Raw genomic sequence first — 26,049 nt, forward strand, 5'->3', positions numbered from 1 at the left:
ATGGTAAAATATGATTACTATTAGCAAATTGTATTTCTCTCTGAAAAGTCTGATTTGTTTTAATTGGGAAAACGTTTTTAAAAATGATGTGTTAAGAACAAAACCTTAGTGGAGACCCATTTCTGAAAATGTAATTTAAATAACTAGCAAAGTATGATTCACTTTACAAAAAATGTTACTTTATACCAAATTTTGTTAAGGAAATTATCTAGTGTTTAAAATTTTTTTCACACAGATGATGTGGATAAGAACAGATGAAAATCTATACACAATATCCTTTAGTCATTAATTGAATGTGCACCAAAGTCACCATTTTCAATCAGAGGAATCACAAATTACTTCTCAGTTTCAAGTATTTTATATGAATATTTTCACAGTAATGCAATTAGAAAGTTAATTTAATTAGCCTTCTTTACCATTTGGGATACAAAATTGAGAGAAGAACATGTGCAAGAACACACATCTAAAAGCGTTAAACATGCATTTCTCCACCTTGTGCCATAAGAACAAAGCACATGCGCTAATATTAGATGAATCATGATTCCTTTCTCACTTCTGCAAGAGCTATCACATATATGAATCATTAATTTCAGTTTCAAATGATTTAAATAGAACTCAGAAAGATTCTGTGAGTCATGAGAGCCTCTAACTTAGTGATTTTATATCTTATCTCCACTTTCCTACAAGAAAACAGTTCTAGATTGCAGTCCATTTCCCCCATATTTGAAAATGTATGTTACTTATGATTTTCAAAGGATTATATAAAATAGTGGAGCCAAACAACTCACTTACTGTGCACATAAAATGCCAGTCATTAATCTTCTAAACACACATGGTGGTGAGTAAGAAACTTCTGTCCATTCGTTGTTGGAAAAAATTAATGGCAGAGCTGAAATTCATTTCTGATGACTGGTAACTTTTGTTTTAAAATCTTTTTATTTATTTTTCATTTTTTTAAGAGAAATTGCCTTTAAGTTTGTCAGCCTAGTAGCTCTGGGTTCCATATAATAAAGAGGAGGCTTTATTTGTTTTAATATTCATTGTCAATATCAAAGGTCAGGAAACTTTTTCTGTAAAGTGTCAGACAGCAAATATTTTAGGCATTGTGGGACATACAGTATCCATTGCAACTACTCAACTCTGACATTAGATCATGAAAGCAGTCACAGACAACGTGTAAATGAATGTGTGGATGTGTTCAGCAAAACTTTACTTACAAAAGCAAGCAACTGGCTGGATTTGGCCCACTCAGTTGTAGTTGACAACTTTTGATCTATATTATGACAATATTCATAAAACAGTAGAGAATATAGGAAATGTTCTATGCCAAATTTAACAAAGAATAAAAGTTCAAAGACCTTTTAAATACGTTTTTAAAAATATTAATAGTTTTATTATTCAAATGGATTCAATCAGAGAATTTGAAATTTCGACCATAATTTACTATCAGAGTTAATGATTTTTACCATATAATTGTTTTCTTTACTATATCTCACCTTATTCTCATTTTCATTGTAACTTCAGAAAATAAAACTTGATTTTGGACCATACCAGTATAAAAGCCCCAAAGAGTTAATTTTATAAATTATCAGTGTACTCTCTTGACATTTTGTTACTAAGTTCAAACAAGAAAGGTGCTATAACAACTGCGGTGAAATAATAATTTCAGTTCCAGGGAATCACAATATGAACTTGTCCCATAAAAATATGACGAGGTCTAAGAAATAAATTCAGTGGTCAATGCTAAAATATAACAGTTTGAGACTTTAACAATACAACATCACTAGCTCTTCCTTGTGTATTGAGTTACTTCAAGGGAATCTTTAGAAGAGAGTTAAAAGCCATGGAAATGCACATAGACACACATGATTTCAACATCATTCTCCTCTTGGTGCCGTTACATGGCTAGGCTCAGATTTGCTCCTCAAAGGAGGCTAAATTCTCATGATTCCACAAGTCTATTTCCTATAATGGCCTTTGCAATTTTTCATCTCAGCCAATGAGCTCTACAGGAGTTGGTCACTGCACAATTAGCCAACCCCATGGCAATCCTCGTGGCCTCATTTGACTATGCGCTCCAAATAATTTACATGTGAGCATTTGATTACTGCTCCATGTTCTAGAACTTAAATATGCCCCTATATATCTATTTGCTTTTGAAAAGGCAGAAGCTGTTTCCTCAGCAGACAACAGAAAAAAAACACATATGTTGTACACATGTTTGTCATTAGGCGGACTCTAACTCTGTTTCTTTCTTTCTTTTTTTTTTTAATTATACTTTAAGTTCTAGGTTACATGAGCACAACGTGCAGGTTTGTGCCATGTTGGTGTGCAGCACCCATTAACTCGTCATTTACATTAGGTATGTCTCCTAATGCAATGCCTCCCCCCACCCCCCCACCCCACGACAGGCCCCAGTGTGTGATGTTCCCTTTCCTGTGTCCAAGTGCTCTCATTGTTCAATTCTCACCTATGAGTGAGAACATGTGGTGTTTGGTTTTTTGTCCTTGTGACAGTTTGCTGAGAATGATAGTTTCCAGCTTCATCCATGACCCTACAAAGGATACGAACTCATCATTTTTTATGGCTGCATAGTATTCCATGGTGTATATGTGCCACATTTTCTTAATCCAGTCTATCACTGATGGACATTTGGGTTGATTCCAAGTCTTCGCTATTGTGAATAGTGCTGCAATAAACATACGTGTGCACGTGTGCATGATTTATAATCCTTTGGGTATATACCCAGTAATGGGATGGCTGGGTCAAATGGTATTTCTAGTTCTAGATCCTTGAGGAATTGCCACACTGTCTTCCACAATGGTTGAGCTAGCTTACAGTCCCACCAACAGTGTAAAAGTGTTCCTATTTCTCTACATCCTCTCCAGCACCTGTTGTTCCCTGACTTTTTAATGATTGCCATTCTAACTGGTGTGAGATGGTATCTCATTGTGGTTTTGATTTGCATTTCTCTGATGGCCAGTGATGATGAGCATTTTTTCACGTGTCTGTTGGCTGCATAAATGTCTTCTTTTGAGAAGTGTCTGTTCATGTCCTTTGCCCACTTTTTGATGGGGTTGTTTTTTTCTTGTAAATTTGTTTGAGTTCTTTGTAGATTCTGGACATTAGCCCTTGGTCAGATGAGTAGATTGCAAAATTTTTCTCCCATTCTGTAGGTTGCCTGTTCACTCTGATGGTAGTTTCTTTTGCTGTGCAGAAGCTCTTTAGTTTAATTAGATCCCATTTGTCAATTTTGGCTTTTGTTGTCATTGCTTTTAGTGTTTTAGACATGAAGTCCTTGCCCATGCTTATGTCCTAAATGATATTGCCTAGGTTTTCTTCTAGTGTTTTTATGGTTTTAGGTCTAACATTTAAATCTTTAATCCATCTTGAATTAATTTTTGTATAAGGTGTAAGGAAGGGATCCAGTTTCAGCTTTCTACATATAGCTAGCCAGTTTTCCCAGCACCATTTATTAAATAGGGAATCATTTCCCCATTTCTTGTTTTTGTCAGGTTTGTCAAAGATCAGATGGTTGTAGATGTGTGGTATTATTTCTGAGGGCTCTGTTCTGTTCCATTCTATATCTCTGTTTTGGTACCAGTACCATGCTGCTTTGGTTACTGTAGCCTTGTAGTATAGTTTGAAGTCAGGTAGCATGATGCCTCCAGCTTTTTTCTTTTGGCTTAGGATTGACTTGGCAATGCAGGGTCTTTTTTGGTTCCATATGAATTTTAAAGTAGTTTTTTCCAAGTCTGTGAAGAAAGTTATTCGTAGCTTGATGGGGATGGCATTGAATCTATAAATTACCTTGGACAGTATGGCCATTTTCATGATATTGATTCTTCCTATCCATGAGCGTGGAATGTTCTTCCATTTGTTTGTGTCCTCTTTTATTTCTTTGAGCTGCGGTTTGTAGTTCTCCTTGAAGAGGTCCTTCACATCCCTTGTAAGCTGGATTCCTAGGTATTTTATTCTCTTTGAAGCAATTGTGAATGGGAGTTCACTCATGATTTGGCTCTCTGCTTGTCTGCTATTGGTATATAAGAATGCTTGTGATTTTTGCACATTGATTTTGTATCCTGAGACTTTGTTGAAGTTGCTTATTAGCTTAAGGAGATTTTGGGCTGAGATGACGGGGTTTTCTAAATATACAATCATGTCATCTGCAAACAGGGACAATTTGACTTCCTCTTTTCCTAACTGAATACCCTTTATTTCTTTCTCTTGCCTGATTGCCCTGACCAGAACTTCCAACACTATGTTGAATAGGAGTGGTGAGAGAAGGCATCCGTGTCTTGTGCCAGTTTTCAAAGGGAATGCTTCCAGTTTTTGCCCATTCAGTATGATATTGGCTGTGGGTTTGTCATAAATAGCTCTTATTATTTTGAGAGATGTCCCATCAATACCTAATTTATTGAGAGTTTTTAGCATGAAGGGCTGTTGAATTTTGTCAAAGGCCTTTTCTGCATCTATTGAGATAATCATGTGGTTTTTCTCTTTGGTTCTGTTTATATGCTGGATTACGTTGATTGATTTCGTATGTTGAACCAGTCTTGCATCCCAGGGATGAAGCCCACTTGATCATGGTGGATAAGCTTTTTTATGTGCTGCTGGATTCGGTTTGCCAGTATTTTATTGAGGAATTTTGCATTGATGTTCATCAGGGATTTTGGTCTAAAATTCTCTTTTTTTGTTGTGCCTCTGCCAGGCTTTGGTATCAGGATGATGCTGGCCTCATAAAATGAGTTAGGGAGGATTCCCTCTTTTTCTATTGATTGGAATAGTTTCAGAAGGAATGGTACCAGCTCCTTCTTGTACCTCTGGTAGAATTCAGCTGTGAATCTGTCTGGTCCTGGACTTTTTTTGGTTGACAGGCTATTAATTATTGCCTCAATTTCAAAGCCTGTTATTGGTCTATTCAGGGATTCAACTTATTCCTGGTTTGGTCTTGGGAGGGTGTATGCGTCCAGGAATTTATCCATTTCTTCTAGAATTTCTAGTTTATTTGCATAGAGGTGTTTATAGTATTCTCTGATGGTAGTTTGTATTTCTGTGGGATCGGTGGTGATATCCCCTTTATCATTTTTTATTGCATCTATTTGATTCTTCTCTCTTTTCTTCTTTATTAGACTTGCTAGCGGTCTATCAATTTTGTTGATCTTTTCAAAAAACCAGCTCCTGGATTCAATAACTAAGATCAAAGCAGAACTGAAGGAGACAGAGACACAAAAAACCCTTCAAAACTCTGTTTCATACTGACTTTATTATTGATTTTGCAAATCTTCCCCTTTACTCTTGGTTCATTCACTCTCACATTCAGACTGACTTAAGCCCCATCTTCTGTTTTTTTTTTTTTCCACTTTTCCATTTCTGTTTTGTATGCCAAAACACTAACACTCGTACTTATGTAATTAGACCAACAAACATGTATTGAACATACTAGGTTTCAGGCTCTATGAAAAGAACTGGGAGCAAACATACAGTCCCTCATGGAGAACATACCTAAATGGGAAGATAGATAAGCAGAACTAATGGTTGAAACATGACGTATGCATTAGATAATACTGAAGCACTTCAGAGTGAGATCTAACTCTGTCTGTTTTGGAAATAAGTAAGAAGGGTATAACGGTGAGCTGAATCCTAAAGAAAGTACCAAAGTTTTCCAGGCAGAAAAGGATGTTCCAAGGAGAACATGAGTCACATGCAATGGCATGGAGGTGTGTGAGTGCACAGAGCAGTCTGGGAACTAGGATCATTCAACATGGCCATAGTAAAGGGTGAAGGAAGCTTTTGTGGTTAAGAGGGCAGAGATAAGCCTGGGTCATATCATGTTTAGGAGTCTGAGCTGTTTATCTGACAGGTCACTGGATTCTACTGATGAATTTTAAGAAGGATGGTGATATGATCAGATTTGCATTCTGGAAAGCCCCTAGGTGGCGAGTAGAATGAAGCCATGAGAGATTGAAGGCGGGGGGGTCAGGTGAGATAAGAAAGCCACTGCAATAATTCAGACAGGAGGGCCTCAAGTTATGGCAGTAGTAGTGCAGATAGAGAAAAGGTGAACCAAAATGGAACTCTTATGTGGATCCTATCATTTTACTATGTGCCAGGCACCAGGCTTTAACTTCATAAAATCCTTAACAACAACAGTGTAAGCAGGGGTGTTGAATGAAGATACAAGCACCTAGTTTTATGGATGAAGAAACTAACTGACTTGGGTTAAGTAATTTGCTCAGGTTCACAAGATGACGAAGATGAGATCTACACTAATATCTCTGTGGTTCCAAACTCAGTTGATAAATGTCTAGAACTCATTATATCATTAAGATGAAATCCAGGGAAGGTTGGAGTTTTAATAAAATTAGAACAATCAATAATATCAAGTGCTGCAACAAAAGTTAAAAAAAAATACCTGAGCAATGTTCAAAGAATTAGACCATCATATATGGCGTCATAGGAAAGTAATTTCCAAGCAGCCAGGAGGCTAGAGGTCAGATGGCATAGGAAAGGAAGAGAAATGAATGAGAGGTGAGATGATGTGTAAACCTTAGGACACTTAGCAATAATAAAAATAAAGTGATCCTAAATATTCTGTAGCTTCCCAATTGCTTTCTATAGATAATGTCTCAAAATAGTGAAGTACTCAAAGTAGAGTAGTTACTCCTGCCTAGAATAATATCTGGCAAATAGCCTACGCTCCCTAAATATTTGTTGAGTGAATAAACTTTCATCCTTAGCGCTGACTCAGAAGAGAAACTAGAAATATTTAAAGCATGTGTTTTGGACACAGATCTGTTGATGATGTCCAGCCCCAAAGGAAAAGTATCCATTCACTACTGTGTTTAAGTAATCTCTTATGTTCCCTTAAAAGTGGGAGAGAATGTCAGTAAGAGGAAAATCTGAAGTCAGATTAACTGTCTGAGGTCATATAATTGCATCAAGGTGGAGGGTTGAGACAAAGGTTTCCTGGTTCCCACTCAAAAGCTTCCAGATACCCTGCTCCCATATCCTTCTGCTCCAGTAGTAAATGTCTTTTTCTTTCCTTGATCTTTTCTTATGCTCTGCTTTTCACTAATCTTGATCTTATGTCCCAGCTCTGTTAATAGCTTTTGCTGGCCTGTAGCTTCTTTCATTTATCCCATGTGCAAACTGGAACTAAATTCCCAACATTACCTGACATGCATCCATTCACTTATTCTACAAATATTAAGTGCCTTTGTGCTAACAACATTGCTTCTGGCACTGTGAAAATAGCAAAGGGCAGCATGTTTCCCTCTCTCATAAAGCTGAGTCTACTTTTAAGGATCTCTCACCTACTTGGTATTATACCTACTAGATTTTACATCAACTGTGTCTTACATCATCCCTGCTTTGTGTTTGTGGCAGCTGACCAAATGCTCACTGTTCTATTTGTAGCTAGGCCCAAACTCTTAAGCATCACTGAGGTGAAATGATGGGGGTTGTATTTTCCACTTAATTTTAAGGGCCTCTTCCTTCCTCTTTCAGATATCTCTTTTCTATGCTTCAGTGGTTTTTTGGTTGACAGATAGGATTTGTTTTCATTGTCTCCAATCCTTCTGTTCAGAAATGTTTCAATTTATGAGTGGATCTGTCCTATTTTATTCCCTATTCCTCTTGAGGGCAGTGAAGAAGTTTCCCTATGTCAATACTACCTACTCATAATTTGAGTATAATAGGTAAGCTCCTGAGAACCTGGACCTTATTTTGTTCCCCTAATTTTATATTTTGTACCAAAAATAAACAGCCTTCACAATCACATCTGTACCAAAATTAAATACATGGGAAACACTTTCTATCTGAAGATATTAATATAAATATCATATCATTTTCTTATTTATGTTGGTTCTATGTACACATACTCTCCATTTTAAAGAAATTTTAGGAAGTTTTTGCTTGTTTATTTTTTGACACCTCTTCACCATGAAGCAAATATTCTGAATCTATGTGGTCTTCTGTTAACTTGTCTTTAGAGATTGTATCATTACCATTGCAGGAGTATAATAAAAACAGGCTTTCTGTGAGCATAAGAAAAAAGGTGGTAAAAAGTCCTAGAGTTGATGAAACATAAGAGATTAGGAAATTTGAATGGCTTAATTTTAGGGAGAGGAAACTAGCTTGGAAGGATGAAGCTGTTATTTAAAGACTGGTTTTAGGGTATAGTTTCCATTTCTTTACAACTGCTTACGTGATGGGATCCCTATGTGTGTGTATACATACCTCTTATTGGATTCTTGAAGAAGATTAAAAACTACCATTTGAGACTATTGATTTTAGAGTTCAACTTTGACTGTGATGCCCTCTTATATGAAATCTGAAAATATATGTATGGATTTTGCTCACTATGTGCATGGAAAAATTGCAAAAGCAGAAAGGCCCTTTTGAAGTTAATCAAATGTGGCCACTGACAACCTTTTGGAGCTTTTTGACTTTTATTTGAATAATATATAAGATGGGAGTTAGAAGTATTGTTAGTATTGAGAAAATTTTCTTGCTCCAGAAATGGTCCATTCAATCAACTTGCCCATTAGGGATTCATTTAGTTAAACAAAATTGTCTTTTACATTGATTATAATTTGTTCACCAGATTGATTCTGTGCCTCTCCCATCTACTACAATGAATAAACAGAAGTTTGGTCTTGGTCAGGGAGGAATTCTTTTGAGAAGGGCATTCAGGAAGTCAACCTGTGGGTATCTAGAGCTCTGAGAAAGATGGGTAGAGAGAATACCGAAAAGGTGCCCCAGAACTCTGGGTTTTGATGCTGCCTTCAACCAAAATACTGCTTATATTGAAAGAAAGCACACAGACACTGTATGTGTGAGCTCTTAGCAGACAATGCTCCTGGCATGTAGGATGGTCCTGCTTTGAACAGAGTGTCGGAAAGGTAAAAGATTCACTGAGGGCAAACATTCCTGAGCATATGGGCAAATGAACCTGAGAAAAGATTTTGTGGAATGGTAAAATATTTATTTCTAATTGACTACAAACAACGTCAGCTCCTAACCTCTCCCCAAATAAGCAACTGATGCTGCGAATAACAGGAGCTCATTAAAAAGTTTAGGAAAGGTATATGACATTTGAAAGAACTGGCATTCAAGAGTGCATTGAGGTTACATTTACTTCAAAAGATAGATTATTAATTTTGACTGAACTGGCTAGACCGATGGTTTCTTATCCAAAACAAAACCTCAACTATCCCATTTATTAGACTGGTGCTTTTTTTAATGACTATTTTTCCCCCTCAACAAACTGGTCAATATAGTGAATATAATGACAGTGGTTTGTGTATCTATAGAAAAACTCAAAAAATAAAAGTTAACTTCATTATCATTTATTGGTTATGTGATTGGGGAAATTACTTGGTCTGCTTAAGCCTAAGTTTTGCCATTTGTAAAATGGTGCTAATAATAGTCCCATCTCACTGGGTTGCTGTTAGGATAAATGAGATATGCATGTATGCTTTTTAAAATAGTATTTGGCACACAGTAAGTACTCAATCAGTGTTATCCATCACACTGTAAAGTCTCTCTGTTCTTGCTCCCAGACAAGAGTGCTCACACAGACAGCACTCTAGTGCCATGCACAGATGGGTTAACCTGAAAGTCAAGATCAGGTGGCGGAGAAGAAGATATTAAGGTTTTCTAGCAGTCTCGTTTCCCCCTCCCTGTGACTGATCTGACTTCTGAACTCTTCTGTGGGTCTGACCTGTGGGCTCCTTCTTCCTTGCCCTCCTTCCACTTTCAGTGTTCTGATGGCAGTTAGCATGACAAAGTCTGTTTCTGACCGTCATGACCCCTACCTCCATTCTTGTTTCTGTCCTAATGAGTTAGGGCACATTAAAAAACTCCTACTCTCCTTTGCTTGGAGAATACTATACAATGAATTCTAGGTAGGTGAAGGTTTCAAAATTATTCAGTTGCTACTTGATAACCTGACCTTAGTTTTTCTCTTTGTTCTATGAAAAAAATATCTGAATTATACATACACACACACACACACACACACATACATATATATATATATGTATATATATAAAATTATTTATTTATTTTAGATGGAGTTTCACTCTTGTTGCCCAGGCTGAAGTGCAATGGCACGATCTCAGCTCACTGCGAGCTCTGCCTCCCAGGTTCAAGCGATTCTCCTGCCTCAACCTCCTGAGTAGCTGGGGTTACAGGCATCACATGCCTGGCTAATTTTGTATTTTTAGTAGAGATGGGATTTCTCCATGTTGGTCAGGCTAGTCTCAAATTCCTGAACTCAGGTGATCCGCCCACCTTGGCCTCTCAAAATGCTGGGATTATAGGTGTGAGCCACTGTGCCCAGCCCTGAATTATATTAATTGGCAAAGTCTATTAGATTTCTTTTGAGGACTTTCATTTTTTAAATTTTTATATGTGTTTCTTTCTTCAAATGTTTTACGACAAGCATATGCCATTTTTGTACTTGAAAAACCTCATATATGCAAATATAATTATATTACTCCTCTGCTTGAAATTCAATTTGTCCTATGTGTCCTAGCTCCATCCTATTGAAAACTGGATTAAAAAGGATGGGGCAATTTTACAAATATCCTATTGTCTTTTTATGGCAATGCAGTTGCTGAATGACTGACTGAATTCTTGGGAACCCAGGAAACAGAGTATTGGGGCCCCAAGATGATCGCTTCCCAGTTAACATCTGGAGCTTAATTAAGGGCAAAGATCAAATCTTTAAAAAGTTTATGTTTATTGTTTATAAACCGAATTCTTGTCCTATGTCTCTCTATGAGAATTTCCGCAAGGAAAGTTTCTGAATTCTTTCACAGATTTCCCTGTGGGAATTCTCAGAGAGTTATATAGGATGAGAATCTGGCCTTCCTAGACTTTATGATATGTTTGGAAAGGGGAGTGGGAGCCCAACTAAGTTATTTTTATTTTCTGCAGTATTCTTCTGGGAGAAGTTGTAATTTTTGAATCAAGATATATTATGTTTTGAAATTTCCAAAGCCTTTCGAATAGCAGGGTCTAAACACTATCGTATTGTTTAGTAACCTCAAACCTGGATTTGTACATGTGGTTTGAGAAGATATTTCACAAATCTTTTAAATTTGGTGTTTCCCTTTATATGCTTCCTACAGCTAGAAAATCTTGGTATAAAATACCATATTTATGTTGAAATTTGGATTTAAAAGCCTTAGATTAATAAAGTGGTTCTTTTTAAAACATATTTATAGGGAATTTTTATCAGTAAAACTTTACATAAAACAGCTGTAAACAGTCTACTACGTTAATTTGACAGGCAAATTAAAAAATGGTATAATAGTGTGAAAGATAATACAGCATGTTTCCCAAAAAGGTCAAAGTGCCAACAGAGCTGAATAAAATGGTATTCTTGTTCCTTGAGGCCACTCAAAGACCAGCTCCTGAAATATAAGCCATAGCCATTTAAATGTCTGTGTTATTATGACAATGCCAAGGACTTTAGCCATAACTTCCATATCTAGCCTTAAGGATGGGAACAAAGAAAGTGCATTAAAAATGTTCTTCAAGCTTAGGACATCAGCAAGTTATTTTCTTTGGAATCTTTACCATTTTGGCTTTTTGTTGTCCATGTGTCACAATTTTATGCACTATGGAAGTCTTCTTTTTAAGATGCAGATACAAATACTGTTTTAAGGGATCATGTTGACATTCCTGCCTCACTTTATGTTGCATAATTACTCACTTTCCCTTTTGGAGTTAGTAATCTGAAACTGATTTCTATTGACTTTTAAAATACACAAAAATATTCACATAAAATGAAGCCACGTTTTAGTAAGAATGTCCAGAATGGAAAGTCCAGAATGGAAAAATAAGCTTTTTTTTTTTTTTTTTTTTTTTTTTTTTTTAATTCTTAGGTGGAGATGTAGAAGTAAGCAGCCATATTTTTGCCTCATTGAAGCTAAAGATTCAACAGAACTTTTTTACTGCATGCCTATATGTGCTAAATGCTTTCCCATGTTATCTCGTTTATTTCTTGCAACAAATTAGTTATCCTGGTAAGTAAGGATAATGAATTTGGAGTTAAAGTTGAGGAAATAAAAGCTCAGAGGTAAAATGACTTTTCCTCAGTCACTCAGATGTATGTGGCCCATTTGAAACTTGGATCTAACCTTGACTCCTAACACTGAGCTCTGCTCACTATAACATAACATAGAACTTGAAGATAGTATATTAGTTAGTTTAGAAAAGATGCATTGTTAATCCACCACATTGTGCTATACCTGTGAATACTTTCTTCATTATGATGTTATTGGAAACAGCAGTGTTTCCTCAACTTTAGCCATCCAAAATGGCTGTTTGCTTCATCAAAGACTTGCAAAATCTGATGTTAAAAATCTCCTGAAGAAATAGCTAAAAAGGCTCTCATTTAAGAATCAAACATATGATTTCTTTCTTCTGTCTCTATTAGCAGAGTTCTCATGGAACTGCACAAGTGGTTCAAGCAGTAAGGATGTTAAGTTGGTTAAACCTCTCCATCTACTAAAACTTAATCACATCTCGGCGTATGTGTGTATACAATGGAGTATAAACTACAAATGGTGTTTAAGTTCCTGGGATAAAGAAGTCTTTACAAATAGTATGGAGAACCTAGGAGTTTTCTATTACAGCAGATAATCCGTGGCTTCCAGGGAAAGAGTCCTTTCTATAAAGGACTGTATATACTACAGATACCCCTAAAAATCAATTTTCTAAATGACTTTGCTCTGAGAGTCTGGCCTACTTTCTCCTGTTCTCTCTTGCTGAGCCCTGAAGGGTGAGCCCCAACTTGAGCAGAGTTGCTTAACCACTCCATTGGCCAACCTTGAGGTTAGGGAGGCCTAGATTCCTTAGGACTCCCTTTAAGTTTGACAGTACCTCAGATTGTTTGCTAAAGTCTATTGCAGGGTTCACATGGTGCAAAGTGGGGCATTAGCAGCTCCCTCCTATCCACAGACATACCATCTAAGTGTAAATGGTGCCCTTGCTGTGCAAATGGTATTTAAAGGAAGTCTCCTAGCTCTTCCTTCCAAGAAAGCTGATGCTTCTGAAACCTCTAAACCCAGAATTAACTCTAGTCAATAGGAATCAAGAAACATAATGCAAGAATTCTGTCTTAGAAATCATTCATATGGCCACTGCCAGAAGACACATGCAACTAGTCTATCGGGGCCACTCTCCCAGGATCTGAGTACTCCTTTGTCCATCAAGAACTCCCTCTGATCTCTCCATGGAGAACAAGAGGTCAAGGGAGTCGAGGAAAACAAGACTGATCCAATGTTTTCTTTTTCTCCAAGTCATGATCTTTATTTTTCAGGTTTAATTCCTGTTTCTTCTTATTCTTTTGCATTTTTAAAGATGTAACAATCAGAAGGAAAAAAACCTATTAAAATATTCAGCTGCCTTTTGAAAAAAAATTTTGATTTCTTCATTTACAAATTTTGAAGAGTGCTTTCTTCCTTATAATTCCTTTCTGCTGAATGAAGGCACTTAATAAAAAGAACACTGTTTTGGCGGCGGTGGCTCACACCTGTAATCCCAGCACTTTGGGAGGCCGAGGCGGGCGGATCACCTGAGGTCAGGAGTTTGAGATCAGCTTGGCCAGCATGGTGAAACTCTGTCTCTACCAAAAAAATACAAAAAATTAGCCAGGCGTAGTGGCACATGGCTGTAATCCCAGCTACTCGGGAGGCTGAGGCAGGAGAATCACTTGAACCCGGGAGGCGGATGTTGCGGTGAGCTCAGGTTGTGCCATTGCACTCCAGCCTGGGCAACAAGAGCAAAACTCCATCTCAAAATAAATAAATAAATAAATAAATAAATAAATAAATAAATAAATAAAATAAAATAAAATAAAAAGAGTACTAGATTTAGAGTCAGAAGGCCCAATCTTGGCTCTACCTGGATATGTGGTTCATGTCTATTAAGATCCTGGAGGAGGGCCTAGTACAGAATAGGCACTCAATTTATACAGCCAATATTTTTATTGTTAATATAATGTAAAGACCAGATCTTTCTTTTTGGTCACCAGAGTGCCATATAAATTGTTAAAACTTTTAGTCCATTAAATATAAAGCTGGCTGATGCTAACTGATTTTCAATACAGCTATCTTAGTTTTCTAGGTCTGCTGTATAGATTATCAAAAATTTGATGGCTTAAAACAATATAAATTTGTTCTCTTACAGTTTTGGAAGCCAGAAGTCCAAACTCAAGGTGTTGTAGGGTCATACTCCTTACAGAGGCTCTAGTGGCAAATGTGTTCCATAGCTCTTCTAGTTTCAGATAGTTGTTGGCTTTCTTGACTTGCAGCTACATCACTCAAGTCCCTGCCTCTTTTATCACATTGCCTTCTCCTCTGTGTGTCTCTTAGGAGGACATTTATTATTATATAGAGCCCACCTGGATAATCCAGAATGATCCTCATCTCAGGAGCTGTAACTTAATTACATCTGCTAAGATAACTTTTCCAAATAAGATAACATTTACAGATTCCAAAGGTTAGAATGTGAGCATATGTGGGAGGAAGCATCCTTCAATTTACTACAATAGTAGTTTGAGTTTAGGCGCTAATGCTATGTTTGAATTATAAGGGTGTGACTGGCTTTGATTATGTTTTAGAAAGTTACTTGTGCCTGAGCACATCACCTGAATGCCTGGCTACTCTTAATCAGATCAAGTCTATACCTATAGCCCTAAAATAGAGAGGGCCCAAAGGGCCCCTTCTTGGGAAGTCTCAGGCAAGCCCTTGCATGTGGTCCAAACCGTTTCTGAGGCATATGCTGAGACTACTGAGGAACGTCCCACCCCTGTTACATGGGATAAGAAAAGTATCAGTTCCTTGGGGGACGAGAGGCTGCAGGAATAAGTCCATCACTCTCTGCCAGCAAAGTAACAGCTTAGAGAGGTAACCAAACCCTTAACTCCCACTTTTCGCCAAGGGTCCTCCCTTTTCTTCCTTATTGGGTTTCAGGTGAACAGGAAGCATTATTAATATTGTTGGTGATATTTTACCCATAGTGTATGATTCTGTGTGCCCTGTCCTTTCTGTGTAAAGCTATACTCATAGAATAAAAAGAAGTTTCTCTTTATTCACCTCTGAAAGAAAAATATATAGCCTTTAATCAGACTAGCAAACACTAACAATTAAGGATCCAGCATATTGCTGTTTACTCAAGTTTTAAAAGCAAATCATCTGTGACACGCCCTTGTCCCTCATGCAGTCACTCTGTAGCCAGTTCCAATATCTTCAAAAAGCTTCTCATATGTGTTCATTTCACAGCCATCTCCCTGGTGTGTGCTGTCTACGTGTCTGGACTTGTGAAATGGTCTTCTAATTAGATCACCTGCCTCTAATCACTCTCCTTTCTAATCCATGTTGTATCTTATTATTGAATTAATCTTCCAAAAATACTCCTCCTTTGCCCCATTACATGTATGATCAGGGAAAAACCTCCAATGGCTGCCTTATTGGCTACAGAAGGAAATGCCAATTTTATATCATGGCACTTAAGGTTCCATATAGCCTAGATATAACCTGTTGCTCCAGCCGGTCTGATCCACTGTCCCAATTACGTTTCCTCTGACCTTTGCTGCTGGTCATTCTTCCACCTAGAACATACTTTACCTTTCACTCCTCCTCCTCTCTCAAGAAGCTCCCCGCAAAAGCCCCACACATCGCTGTCCTCTTTACTGCTCATTATACAAGGTCACGCCATATTGTGATTCATCTTTGATGTACATGTCTTGTCTTATCTTGACTTGGTTTCTCAAGGGCAAGGTTGTGTTGGTTTTTTAAGAATATCTTTCTACACTCAACATTTCTACTGTCCTTCTTCATAAGTAGCTAACTCTTGAGAAGGATAAAGCTTCTGGAGGGAGAAGCTCTATCTTTATTTCATTAACTTCTGCTCTGTTTAAAACAGTTACTTAAACATTAAATGATAGCTCCAAATACTAAAGGTAGCCATCCTATACGAAGAATGAGAATGCACTATTCCCTTATGTCTTATCTTGTTTTCTGCTAACACTGCCTTACTCAGTGCACTCATGCTTTAAAAACCATTTTATATAGAAGGATGGGGGATATGAATTAGAAGCCTGAAAGAAAAAAGGAGCTTCCCGGAGTTATATATAACACTTTGTATTTCAAAACAAATCTATGCCTTATAGCAAATCACTAAAAATATTTCAGTATTCCCTTGAAGGAATTAGAAATGGAATTTTGTGATGACCTGGATTTATTTCCTTTAATGAAACATGGTTGAAGTATGTGGCTTCCTTACACTTTCTTCCAGGTAACTGGAAATTGTGAGGTTTAACTAATTGAGTTTCATTAGGGTCTTCTGTTTACTAATTGTGGCTAAACCTCAGAACCTTTGGTTCAAAAGTGTTGCTATTTCATGATTTGGCCCTCCTCAAGTGACAAGCTTGATAGAAATCCCATAAAAGATAAGATTATGAAAAAGAACAATAGTAGAAATTATTTTCTTTCTGTGTTGTTGCATTGTATAGTTATTGCCATTTTTCCAATTAGATGGCTTTTTTTTTTTTTTTTTTTTTTTTTTTTTTTTTTTTTTTTTTTGGAGATAAAGTCTCATTCTGTCGTCCATGGTGGAATGCAGAGGCATGAGGCATGATTGTCGTTTATTGCAACCTCAAACTTCTGGACTCAAGCAATCCTCTCGCCTCAGCCTCCTGAGTAGCTAGGACTACCACCAGGTCCATCTGGTTTTTAATTTTTTTAAAGAATGGTCTTCTATGTTGCTTAGGTTGTCTCGAACTCAGTGATCCACCCAACTCACCCTCCCAAAGCATTGAGATTACAGGTGTGAGCCACGGTACCTGGCCTAGTTGGCTTTTATAAAGAAAATGCTTTTCAAAATGCAAGAAACAATAGTTATAAATCCAAAAATCACTCACTACTAGTTCTGTTTTAAGGTAAGGCATTCTATTCTCTTCATGCTTCCAAACCATCCTACCTGAAATCTAATTTCTGTTTTCTCTAATGGTACTGTTAATGACCCTGAGTTGTAAAGATGGCATGATTAGACTTGCTTTGTGTTTGCATATAGGCTGCACATATGCTGACAACCTGACACATATACAACCTGTCAGCATTTTCCTTATCTCTTGTATCATCAGAACAGGCTCTATTTATTTGGACTCAGAAGTTTTATTAATAGACACTGTGATACAACCAGTGCTTTTAACACTTCTTCAGAAACTAATTTCATTGAAGTGGACAAAGACTAACTTTGTTAAGATTAATTACTCAGTATTCACCACATCTAAAGGAATATTGACCAAGAGATTTGCTTTACTTAACAAGGAGTGTAGTGCTGAGTTTATGGGTTTAAGAGTCATCTGAAATTAGCACAATTTATACTTGCAATAGATTTGTCAGATGCAATCTCAGATTTCAAACTGAGGCTTTTATGTAAATGCTTACAAAGCCTACTTATTGGATTTATAAAAAAGCTGACTATATTGGCAACCTTGCTATTTATCTGTTAAACCTTGTTTGTTGGTTGGTCTGCTTTCAATCAATAGGACTATACATTGGTACTCCAAATTTTTCTCAATTCCTTGTGTCCTTGCACTGTGTTAATTCTTATTGCAGTGCTATCTACAGCAGGTGTGGATCCTTCCCCTGGAAATACTCTCAGCAATCCATTATAGCATGGCGTGGGGGTCAAGAGCACAGCTTGGTGCACTGTGAAAGAGTTCTTGAGCCAGGCATCTGGGCTTTGAATCTGGCTTGGTTACTCACTGTGTGACCTAGGGACAAATGTCCCTCTGATGTCTTGTCTCACCACCTCATTTCCACCTCCCTGCCCTCCCTTACCCTATTATATTTCCATTCATAGCTTTGATTATTACCTGGCATGATGTGTGTTTGTCTGCTTTGTTAACTCTCTGACTTCCTCCATTGGAACTGAAGGTCCATGAATGCGGAAGCTTTGCTTGTTCAACCAACATGTATAATAGTGCCTGGCACATACCAGGTGCATCTATATAAGTTGACAGAGAGATGAATAAATGAGTGAATAGAAAATGGAGATAGTGGCTGAATGTGCAAAATGTCAGTTCTTTTTGACGCTCTGGAAGACTGATTGGATGAAGCAAGGAAAAACTGGAAGTTCAACATTGGATAAAGGAAATAATCCAGGAATGGTAAGAAAAGGTGTTTAATAACTAGAGGAGAGGAATAGGTGGCTTGAATGTAGTTTCATTGAAATGCATGGACTGTGCATCTGTCAGATGCAGACCATAAGAAAAGCAGCATGCCAAACTGAGCTGAAGTAGAGGCGACCTAAAGGAGATGGCTCTATGCCTACCTGATGACTTGAGGCAGCCCACACCAATCCTAAAGTGTTCGATCACATCTAAAAACAAATGGGACTTGATTCTCCTCTGTGGATATACAATCAAAGGCAAATGTCAAGAGGGTAATGAGTAAAGGAAGCTGCTAATCTAGCCTCCATGTAATGCTGACATATTACTCAGATGATAGAAAATTTACGATGACTAGACATAAAAATTTTTAATGCACGAATGCAGAGTAAGGAAAATGCATAGGACCAGAGTTGCTGATCACTGGGGCAGAGGAAGTGTCCAGTGTAAAAGACAACCTTGGTCCTTGGCACAAGATCTGTTGAGCTGCTCTGAGATTTGAAGCAATGGTTGGTCATGCTTTTTTCTTCATCTGCATTTTAAAAAGACTCATTCACTTGAATATAAAATATGTAACAAGAACTTACAAGACCTTCCAGCATCCTGCTCATTTTTTATACTGCTTTGGATTTGGTAGCTCCATGTATTAAGATAATCAGGATGCTCAAATATATTGCCACACACTGTAAAATTAGGTGATATTCATGCCACAGCCATTGGCAGCATGTCCCTGAAAGTTTGTAGGGGAGGAAGGGAACTGTGCATATAATACTTCACCCCCATCTATTCTTTCCCCATCAGAACAGATGGCAGAGATGCATTAGTTGTCTCATGTTTTGTTTTGAAATGTTTCATTGTAAAATAATTCTTCAGTAGAGTTTTTGTTAGTATGTAAAACTAGACTTAAAGTTAAATGCCTTTTCTCCACTACCCCTGCTCCAAAGCATAAATCAAACAAAAATTTAAAAATGCATCAAACCAAATACAAATAAAGCAAAAAATCAAAAGGAGCTAATAAAGCTGAAACTCTACTGGCAACTTCTATCTTTATCTTAATGTGTTTCTGTACATTGAATCTTCCTATTTACCCACAAATTAATGTTTCCATTATGCTGCATTTAGTTTTATATTGCCTGGCAATATGTTTAAGGTGGCTTTGAGCGAGCCACCCCATTAACAATGATTTATTGGGTATTCCACCCAGTATGAGGTATAGAAGTATAAGACATGATCATTGCTCTCAAGGAATTTAAAGTCAGTTAACTATTTTTCTTTAAAAATGATAGCTAAAAATACAAAACTGTATGTGTTAAGTGACAGCTAATTGGTTTAGACAACAGCTGCTATAGAAGGTTAGAAGAAGGTGAAATGACTTACACTTAGGGTAGAGAAAAAACGTTGATGTGAGGTGTGAGCTAAAGATTCAGGTAAGTAGAAAAAGACATTCCAAAAAGAAGGGTAACAGTAGGGCATAGATACAGGAAAACACGAAGCGTGTTTGGAGTAGGGGATCAATGAACTGTGGCAGGAATGATAAAATTAGAGAGGGAGGAAGACACAGAATAGAATGCATGAGTGTCCCTGAAAATTTTAAAGTTCCAGAATTATCCCAAAACTAACTTGGAAGTTTACTCTGTTGCTGGACAGAGGGCTAGAATAGTATACTTTCAATATGACTTCATTCATTCATTTATTTTGTTATATGGCAGTTTAGCGGTATGTGTATTAGGTGCTGTAGACACAATGAAATTAGGATATGGCTCTTTGTACTCAAGAAGGTCACAGTCTAATGTGGAACACAGAGAAGTACACATGAATTAAAACCCATACTGAAGGTCATAGCATGTTAAACTTGGGGCACCTTTGGCAGTTCACCAAAATCCTGTTCCAATGAAATAGGCTCATGTGAATAATAGGAAACACAGAATGGAGGCCAAGGAGGGAGTCATCATCATTTATATCTTCAATATTGTAACAGGACATTTGTACTGACAACTTATGAGGGCTGTAAGTTGTATATAGATAACATTCCCCCCAGTCTCCCTTTTTTTACTATTGGAAAAAAGAAAAGGAGGAGATATAGGAAAAAAATAATTCAAAAGACGAAGTTAGGCCCCCTTAATAAGCAAAGGTTTTTAGAAGAGAAAAAAGATGAAGAAATTTTGCTATTTCTAATTGCTAGCATTTAATCATAACTATCACTCACGGATCACATACTACTTGCCTGGCACTGTTCTAGATGCTCTGCATGTATTAACTCAGTTACCACAACAACCCCCATGAAATAGGTCCTATTATTATCCCCTTCCATACGTACCTCCTTAGAGATGGCCAAGGCACCAAAGACAGCAAGGAGGAGGAGCCAGGGTTCAAGTTCAGCCCTGTTCTTAACCAGCACATAACACAGCTTTCTCCTAAGTGTGAAGATCCTAGGGGTAACAGTGGTACATGGGGAGGGGAAGCCCTCAGAATGATGTCAGATAAAGATCAGTTAAACCTAAGAAAAGCTAAAATGAGTGGAGCGAATTGATGGGAAGAGCCTACATTGTTTTACTTTGTAATGGTGGTTCGAATTAAACATAAACAGGAAATGGTTTCCTTTTAGGTAACTAATAAAAAGAGTATCTAATATTGATTAAGCATCTATATGTGTCTGGTACTCCCCACAGGTACCATTATTATCACTATTTTGCAAAAGGAAAATTGGAGATTCATGGTTAAATAGAAAGAGGTTGTTTAATCTTTATCACAATTCACACAGTTAGCAAAGACTAGTGCGTCTAATCTTTACTACCATGCTATATTCATTATCCCTACAATTACCTTTTGGGTATCAGCCTTGTGGATTCTACTGATCTGTTAGAATGCCAAAAGTCCTACTGTGCTGGAGTGGAATTGAGGTATGGAATTGAGGGGTAAGGCTATATTTCTTTGACAGGGTGGCTGGCTCTTTACGGCATTTCAGAACAAGAAGAATTATTTGGGATTTTGGATAATCCATGTCTCTGCCTCCACCCTAAGTGTGGGCAACTGTTGATCTGTTTCCAATATCTAATATTTATGTATTAACTGTTCGTTCTCTTAAAGTAAGACATTTTACCTACTTGACACATTTCAAGTTATAAACTCCAGATGCTGACATGAAAATCATATCTCTTTTCAAGTTCAAAGAACAGAAAACCATAATCAACTGTAGTACAGGAATTGGACATTGCATTATTCCTGTTAAATTCTGTTGGCCAAATAAAAATCTATTTACTACTTGATACAAATAAAGGAAAATGTATCAACAATTCCATAGAACAGAGAGAAATCAGTCATATTCTTAAAGTCACTACAGGGAAAAGATACAAATGATGTTCATTGGATGTCTTCCATATGCCATGCATTTTACACGTTTTATAGTAACTCATGTTGTTCTCAGAATGATCCATGGATTATGACCTCATTTCATATAGGAAGCAACTGAACTACAGCATGGTTAAGTAAGTTGTTCCCAGTCAAAAAGCTGAGTGGCAGAGACAGCTCAGATACGCTTAATGTTTTCTTTGTACTATGCTGCCTTTACTAGGAGACAGTAGAGTGGAAATCAACTCTCTGTTTCTATCCGAATTGTTATGAAGACTGGACATACCCTGAACAATAAAAAATGACTAGAGGTTTAAAGGCAGAAATAATGCAAAGCAAAAGGGCAAAGACTGTTGTTAACATTGGACAAAAGATCTATATGTTAGCACTTAAAAGAATTTTATGTCTGATCATAATTTCCCAAATCTCTTGCTCCATTTCCATTTCTTATGATGATGTGCAAGTATAACACTGAATTTATTTTCCAAGGAAAACAGCTAGAACTATTACTAATAAAAAAACACAGTTTTGCATTTCTATAGTTTTATAAAGTGTCCCCCACCTCCTTCCAAATGTTAAATGCTTGACTATAATGTGAAAGGCTCACGTTTATTCATTTACCTTTCTCAAATTTGTCTTTTGCAAGAAATGAGCTGGTCTAAATTTGATTCTGTTAACGACACTCTACTTAGGCTTTAAATGGCTTAACTGTGTCTAAGAGCACAACCGAAGACTAATCTGACTGAGACTGATAAGACTGTCCGTGTGGTTTTGACCCTTGGAGAGGATAGTGGGAGGATATTATCCTTTCTACTTTGTGCTGTTCTCAAAGGACAGTCACAAATGTGTAAACAAATGTGAAAGAGAAATAAAGGGGACAGCCAGATTGCCAGAGATCCATTACTTTACCCCTGGGGTATGTGGCTATTATAGAACTGGGGCAAATGCCAAGAGCACTGAATTCAAAGGGACACTCCCTGAAGTGAGTCATCTATTTAGACAACATCAGAGGAATATCAGATCAGATCCTACTGTGTGAAGAGGTTACACCATGGGCATTTGGTAGTCACTTTGGGAATTACATTAATTTACAGCAGCCTGAGTACACAGTGCCAATGTGTCATTGAAGTTGAAGGCAGAATCTATTTCTATTCAAGATGGAAAGGGCAGTTGGTTGTGCATCTTTCAGCCACACTTGCAAACATGGATGGTAGCCATGATGGGTTTGAAAGATAAAAGCTTACTAAGTAATATTCTGGTGTCTTCAAAGAGTTAATGCTTTCATTAATCTCATCTAGTAAGAACTGACTTAAAGAAGCTTAAAAAAATTAGAGACCAATTCACCGTTCTGCAAAGAGAGGCAAAGTGAAACAGGAGAAAAACAACCAGGCTCTGAAGTCAGGGAACCCGGGTTGGAGCCAGGGCCACCACGTTCTAGCAGTGTAATCTTGAACAAGTAATTAAACCTATCTGAGCCTTAGTTTACTCAAATGTAAGACGGACATACTAACAATATCCTCTTTACAAAGCTGCTGTGTAATTAAGATTATATATAGACAATCCGTCTATAACTTGAACTCTGCTATACCAAGTTTAGTCATTACTGCTATGTTTAAAAATAAAAACATACAAACAAAAAGAATTCCTTTGAATGTAATTCAAATTTTAGTTTCCTGAACAGCAATGTTGAATAAATTTGGAGTTCACGTTCATCATCTGTCTTCCAGGGTTCAAAAAGACAAAGGTGGCTGGAGTCATTTCCTGACCCCAAATCCAATGATCAATTTATTCTTTTATGGATCATATTTTTGGTGTTATATCTAAGAAATCTTCACCTAATCCCAAGCCATAAAGATTTATTTCCTATGTTTTCTTTTAGAAGTTTTATAATTTTAGGTTTTATATTTAGGCCTGTGCTTCACTTTGAGTTCATTTTTATAAGTTGGGAGATAAAGATCAGAGTTCAACTTTTTATTTTTTATTCTATAATATTTTTTTCTTGCATATAGCTTTCCAATTGTTCCAGCACAATATGTTGAAAAGACTATCATTTCTCCACTGAACTGCTTTCACATTTTTGTCAAAAATCAATTGTCTATATACAAGTGAAACGATTTCTATTCGGTTCCACTGATCCTGTCTATCTGTATGCCAATACCATATAGCTTTATAATATTCTTGAAATCAGGCCATGTTAGCTCTCCAACTGTGTGCTGTTTTCAAGTTGTTTTCCCTGTTCTAAGTCCTTTGCATTTACACATGAATTTTAGAATCAGTTTTCAATTTCCACAAAAAACCTGTAGGGAATTTGATTGGGACTGCATTAAATGTATAAATCAATATGGGGAGAATATGGATTCTCTCAAGTCATGAAAAAGGTATTTTCTTTTATTTGCCCATTTACTTAGGTCTTCTTTATGTCTTTCAGTAATGTTTTATAGTTTTCCATGTATAGATCTTACATATCTTTTGCCAGATATATTCTTACGTTTCATTTTTAAATGTTATTATAAATGCATTCTTTTAAACATTTTTATTTCTAATTGTCATTACTAATATATACAAATACAGTTAAATTTCGTGTATTGCTCTAGTAGATAGCAGCCTTGCTCAACTCACTTATCGTACTAGCTGCTTTTATGGATTTCATTGAATTTTCTATGTAGATATTTGTGTCATCTGTAAATACAGACAGCTTTACACCTTCCTTTCCAATCTGGATACTTTATATTTCTTTTTCTCCCTATTGTACTGTCTAACTTCCCTAGTATAATGTTGAACAAAAGTAGTGACAGCAGCCATCCTTATCTTATACCCAATAGTAGTAGGAAAGCATTTGTTTTTTTTACTATGAAGTATGGTATTGGTTTTTCACAGATGCCCATTGATTGAGAAAGTTCCCTTCTATTCCTGGTTTGCTATTCCTGGTTTGCTAAGTTTTTATCAGAAATAGATATTGGATTTTGTTAAATGCTTTTCCTGCATCTACTGGGATAATCATAGATTTTTCTAGTTTTTTAATATGGTGAGTTAAATTAAATTTTGAATGTTAGACAAACTTTGCATTTATGAGATAAACCCCATTTGTCATGGTCTTTTGATACATTGTTGAATGAAACTTGCTACAGGTTTTTCAGAACCTGTAGTTCTGTTTTCTTGTAATGTCTTTGTTTTTGATATTTGTTTTTGATATTTGAGTAATGCTGGCTTCATCAATTAGGTTGGGAAGTATTGCCTCTAGTACTTCAATTTTCTGGAAGAATTGTGTAGGATTGGTATTATGTCTTAAATATTTGGTAGAATTTTTCCAATTAAGCTATATGGTCCTGGAGTTTTCTTTGGGAGAAGGTTTTAATTACAAATTCAATTTCTTTAGTATGTCTAGGGCTGTTTAGCTTATCTATTTATTTTTAAGTGAGCTTTGGTAATTTGTGTTTTTCAAGAAATGTGTCCATTTCATCTAACTGTCACATTTATAGGCATAAGCTGTTCACAATATTTCTTTATTGTGAACTCTGCAGATACACTAATATCTCTGTAGACTTGGTTATTATGTCCTCTCTCTCATTACTGATATTAGCAATTCGTGTCTCTTATGTTCATGATCAGTCTATCTAGAGAATTACTCATTTTACCTAATCTCGTTAAAGAACCAAATTTTGGTTTCATTGGTTTTTCTGTTGTTTTTCTGTTTCCTGTTTCATTAATTTCCACTTTAATCTGTATCATTTCATTTCTTCCTCTAACTTTGGGCTTTCTTTGCTCTTTAATTTATATCTTCCTGAGGTAGAAAGTAAGGTTACTGATTTGAGACCTTTCTTCTTTACCAAGATAGGTATTTAGCACATAAATTTCCTCTAACATATTATTTTAGCACTATCCTAGAAATTGTGATATGTTGTATTTTCATATTAATTCAGTTCAAAATACTTCATAATTTCCCCTGTTGACTTTCCCCTTGGGCTATCTGGAAATATGTTATGTAGTTTTTCAATGTTTGAGGATTTCTCAGAAATGTGTCATTGATTTTAAATTTAATTCTACTGTATTTAGAGAACATACTTTGTAGTACTTGAAAATTTTAAAGTTTACTGACAATGTCTTTATGGCCCAGGATATTGTCTATAATGGTAAATTTTTCATGGACCTTTGAAAGGAATGCGTATTCTGTCCTTGTTGAGTGAAATGTTCTATAAGTCAGTTGGGTCAACTTGATAGTGTTATATCATTGATAATTTTATGTCTTCTTGTTCTATAAATTATTGACAAAGGGGCATTGATAACTCTGGCAATTATTGTGGATTTTGTCTACTTCTTCTTATGGCTTTATCAGTTTTTTTCCTCATTATCATGTATTTTGAAACTTGGTGATTGGTATACATGTATGTAGGACTGTTTCGTTCTTTTGAATTAGCCCACTTATCATTATGAAATGACCTCCTTTAACCCTGTTAATATTCTTTGTTCTAAAATCTACTTTGTCTAACGTTTATATAGCCACTTCA

At 36.5% G+C, this 26,049-nt stretch overlaps 1 protein-coding gene across 9 annotated transcripts in view; it reads right to left on the bottom strand.

The window, feature by feature from the left end:
• Nucleotides 1-26,049, bottom strand: part of RNLS (renalase, FAD dependent amine oxidase) — a 413,866-nt gene that overhangs the window by 231,765 nt on the left and 156,052 nt on the right. The window lies entirely within an intron of this gene.

Source organism: Macaca fascicularis, chromosome 9, assembly GCF_037993035.2.
Source record: "Macaca fascicularis isolate 582-1 chromosome 9, T2T-MFA8v1.1".
Lineage (NCBI taxonomy): Eukaryota > Metazoa > Chordata > Mammalia > Primates > Cercopithecidae > Macaca > Macaca fascicularis.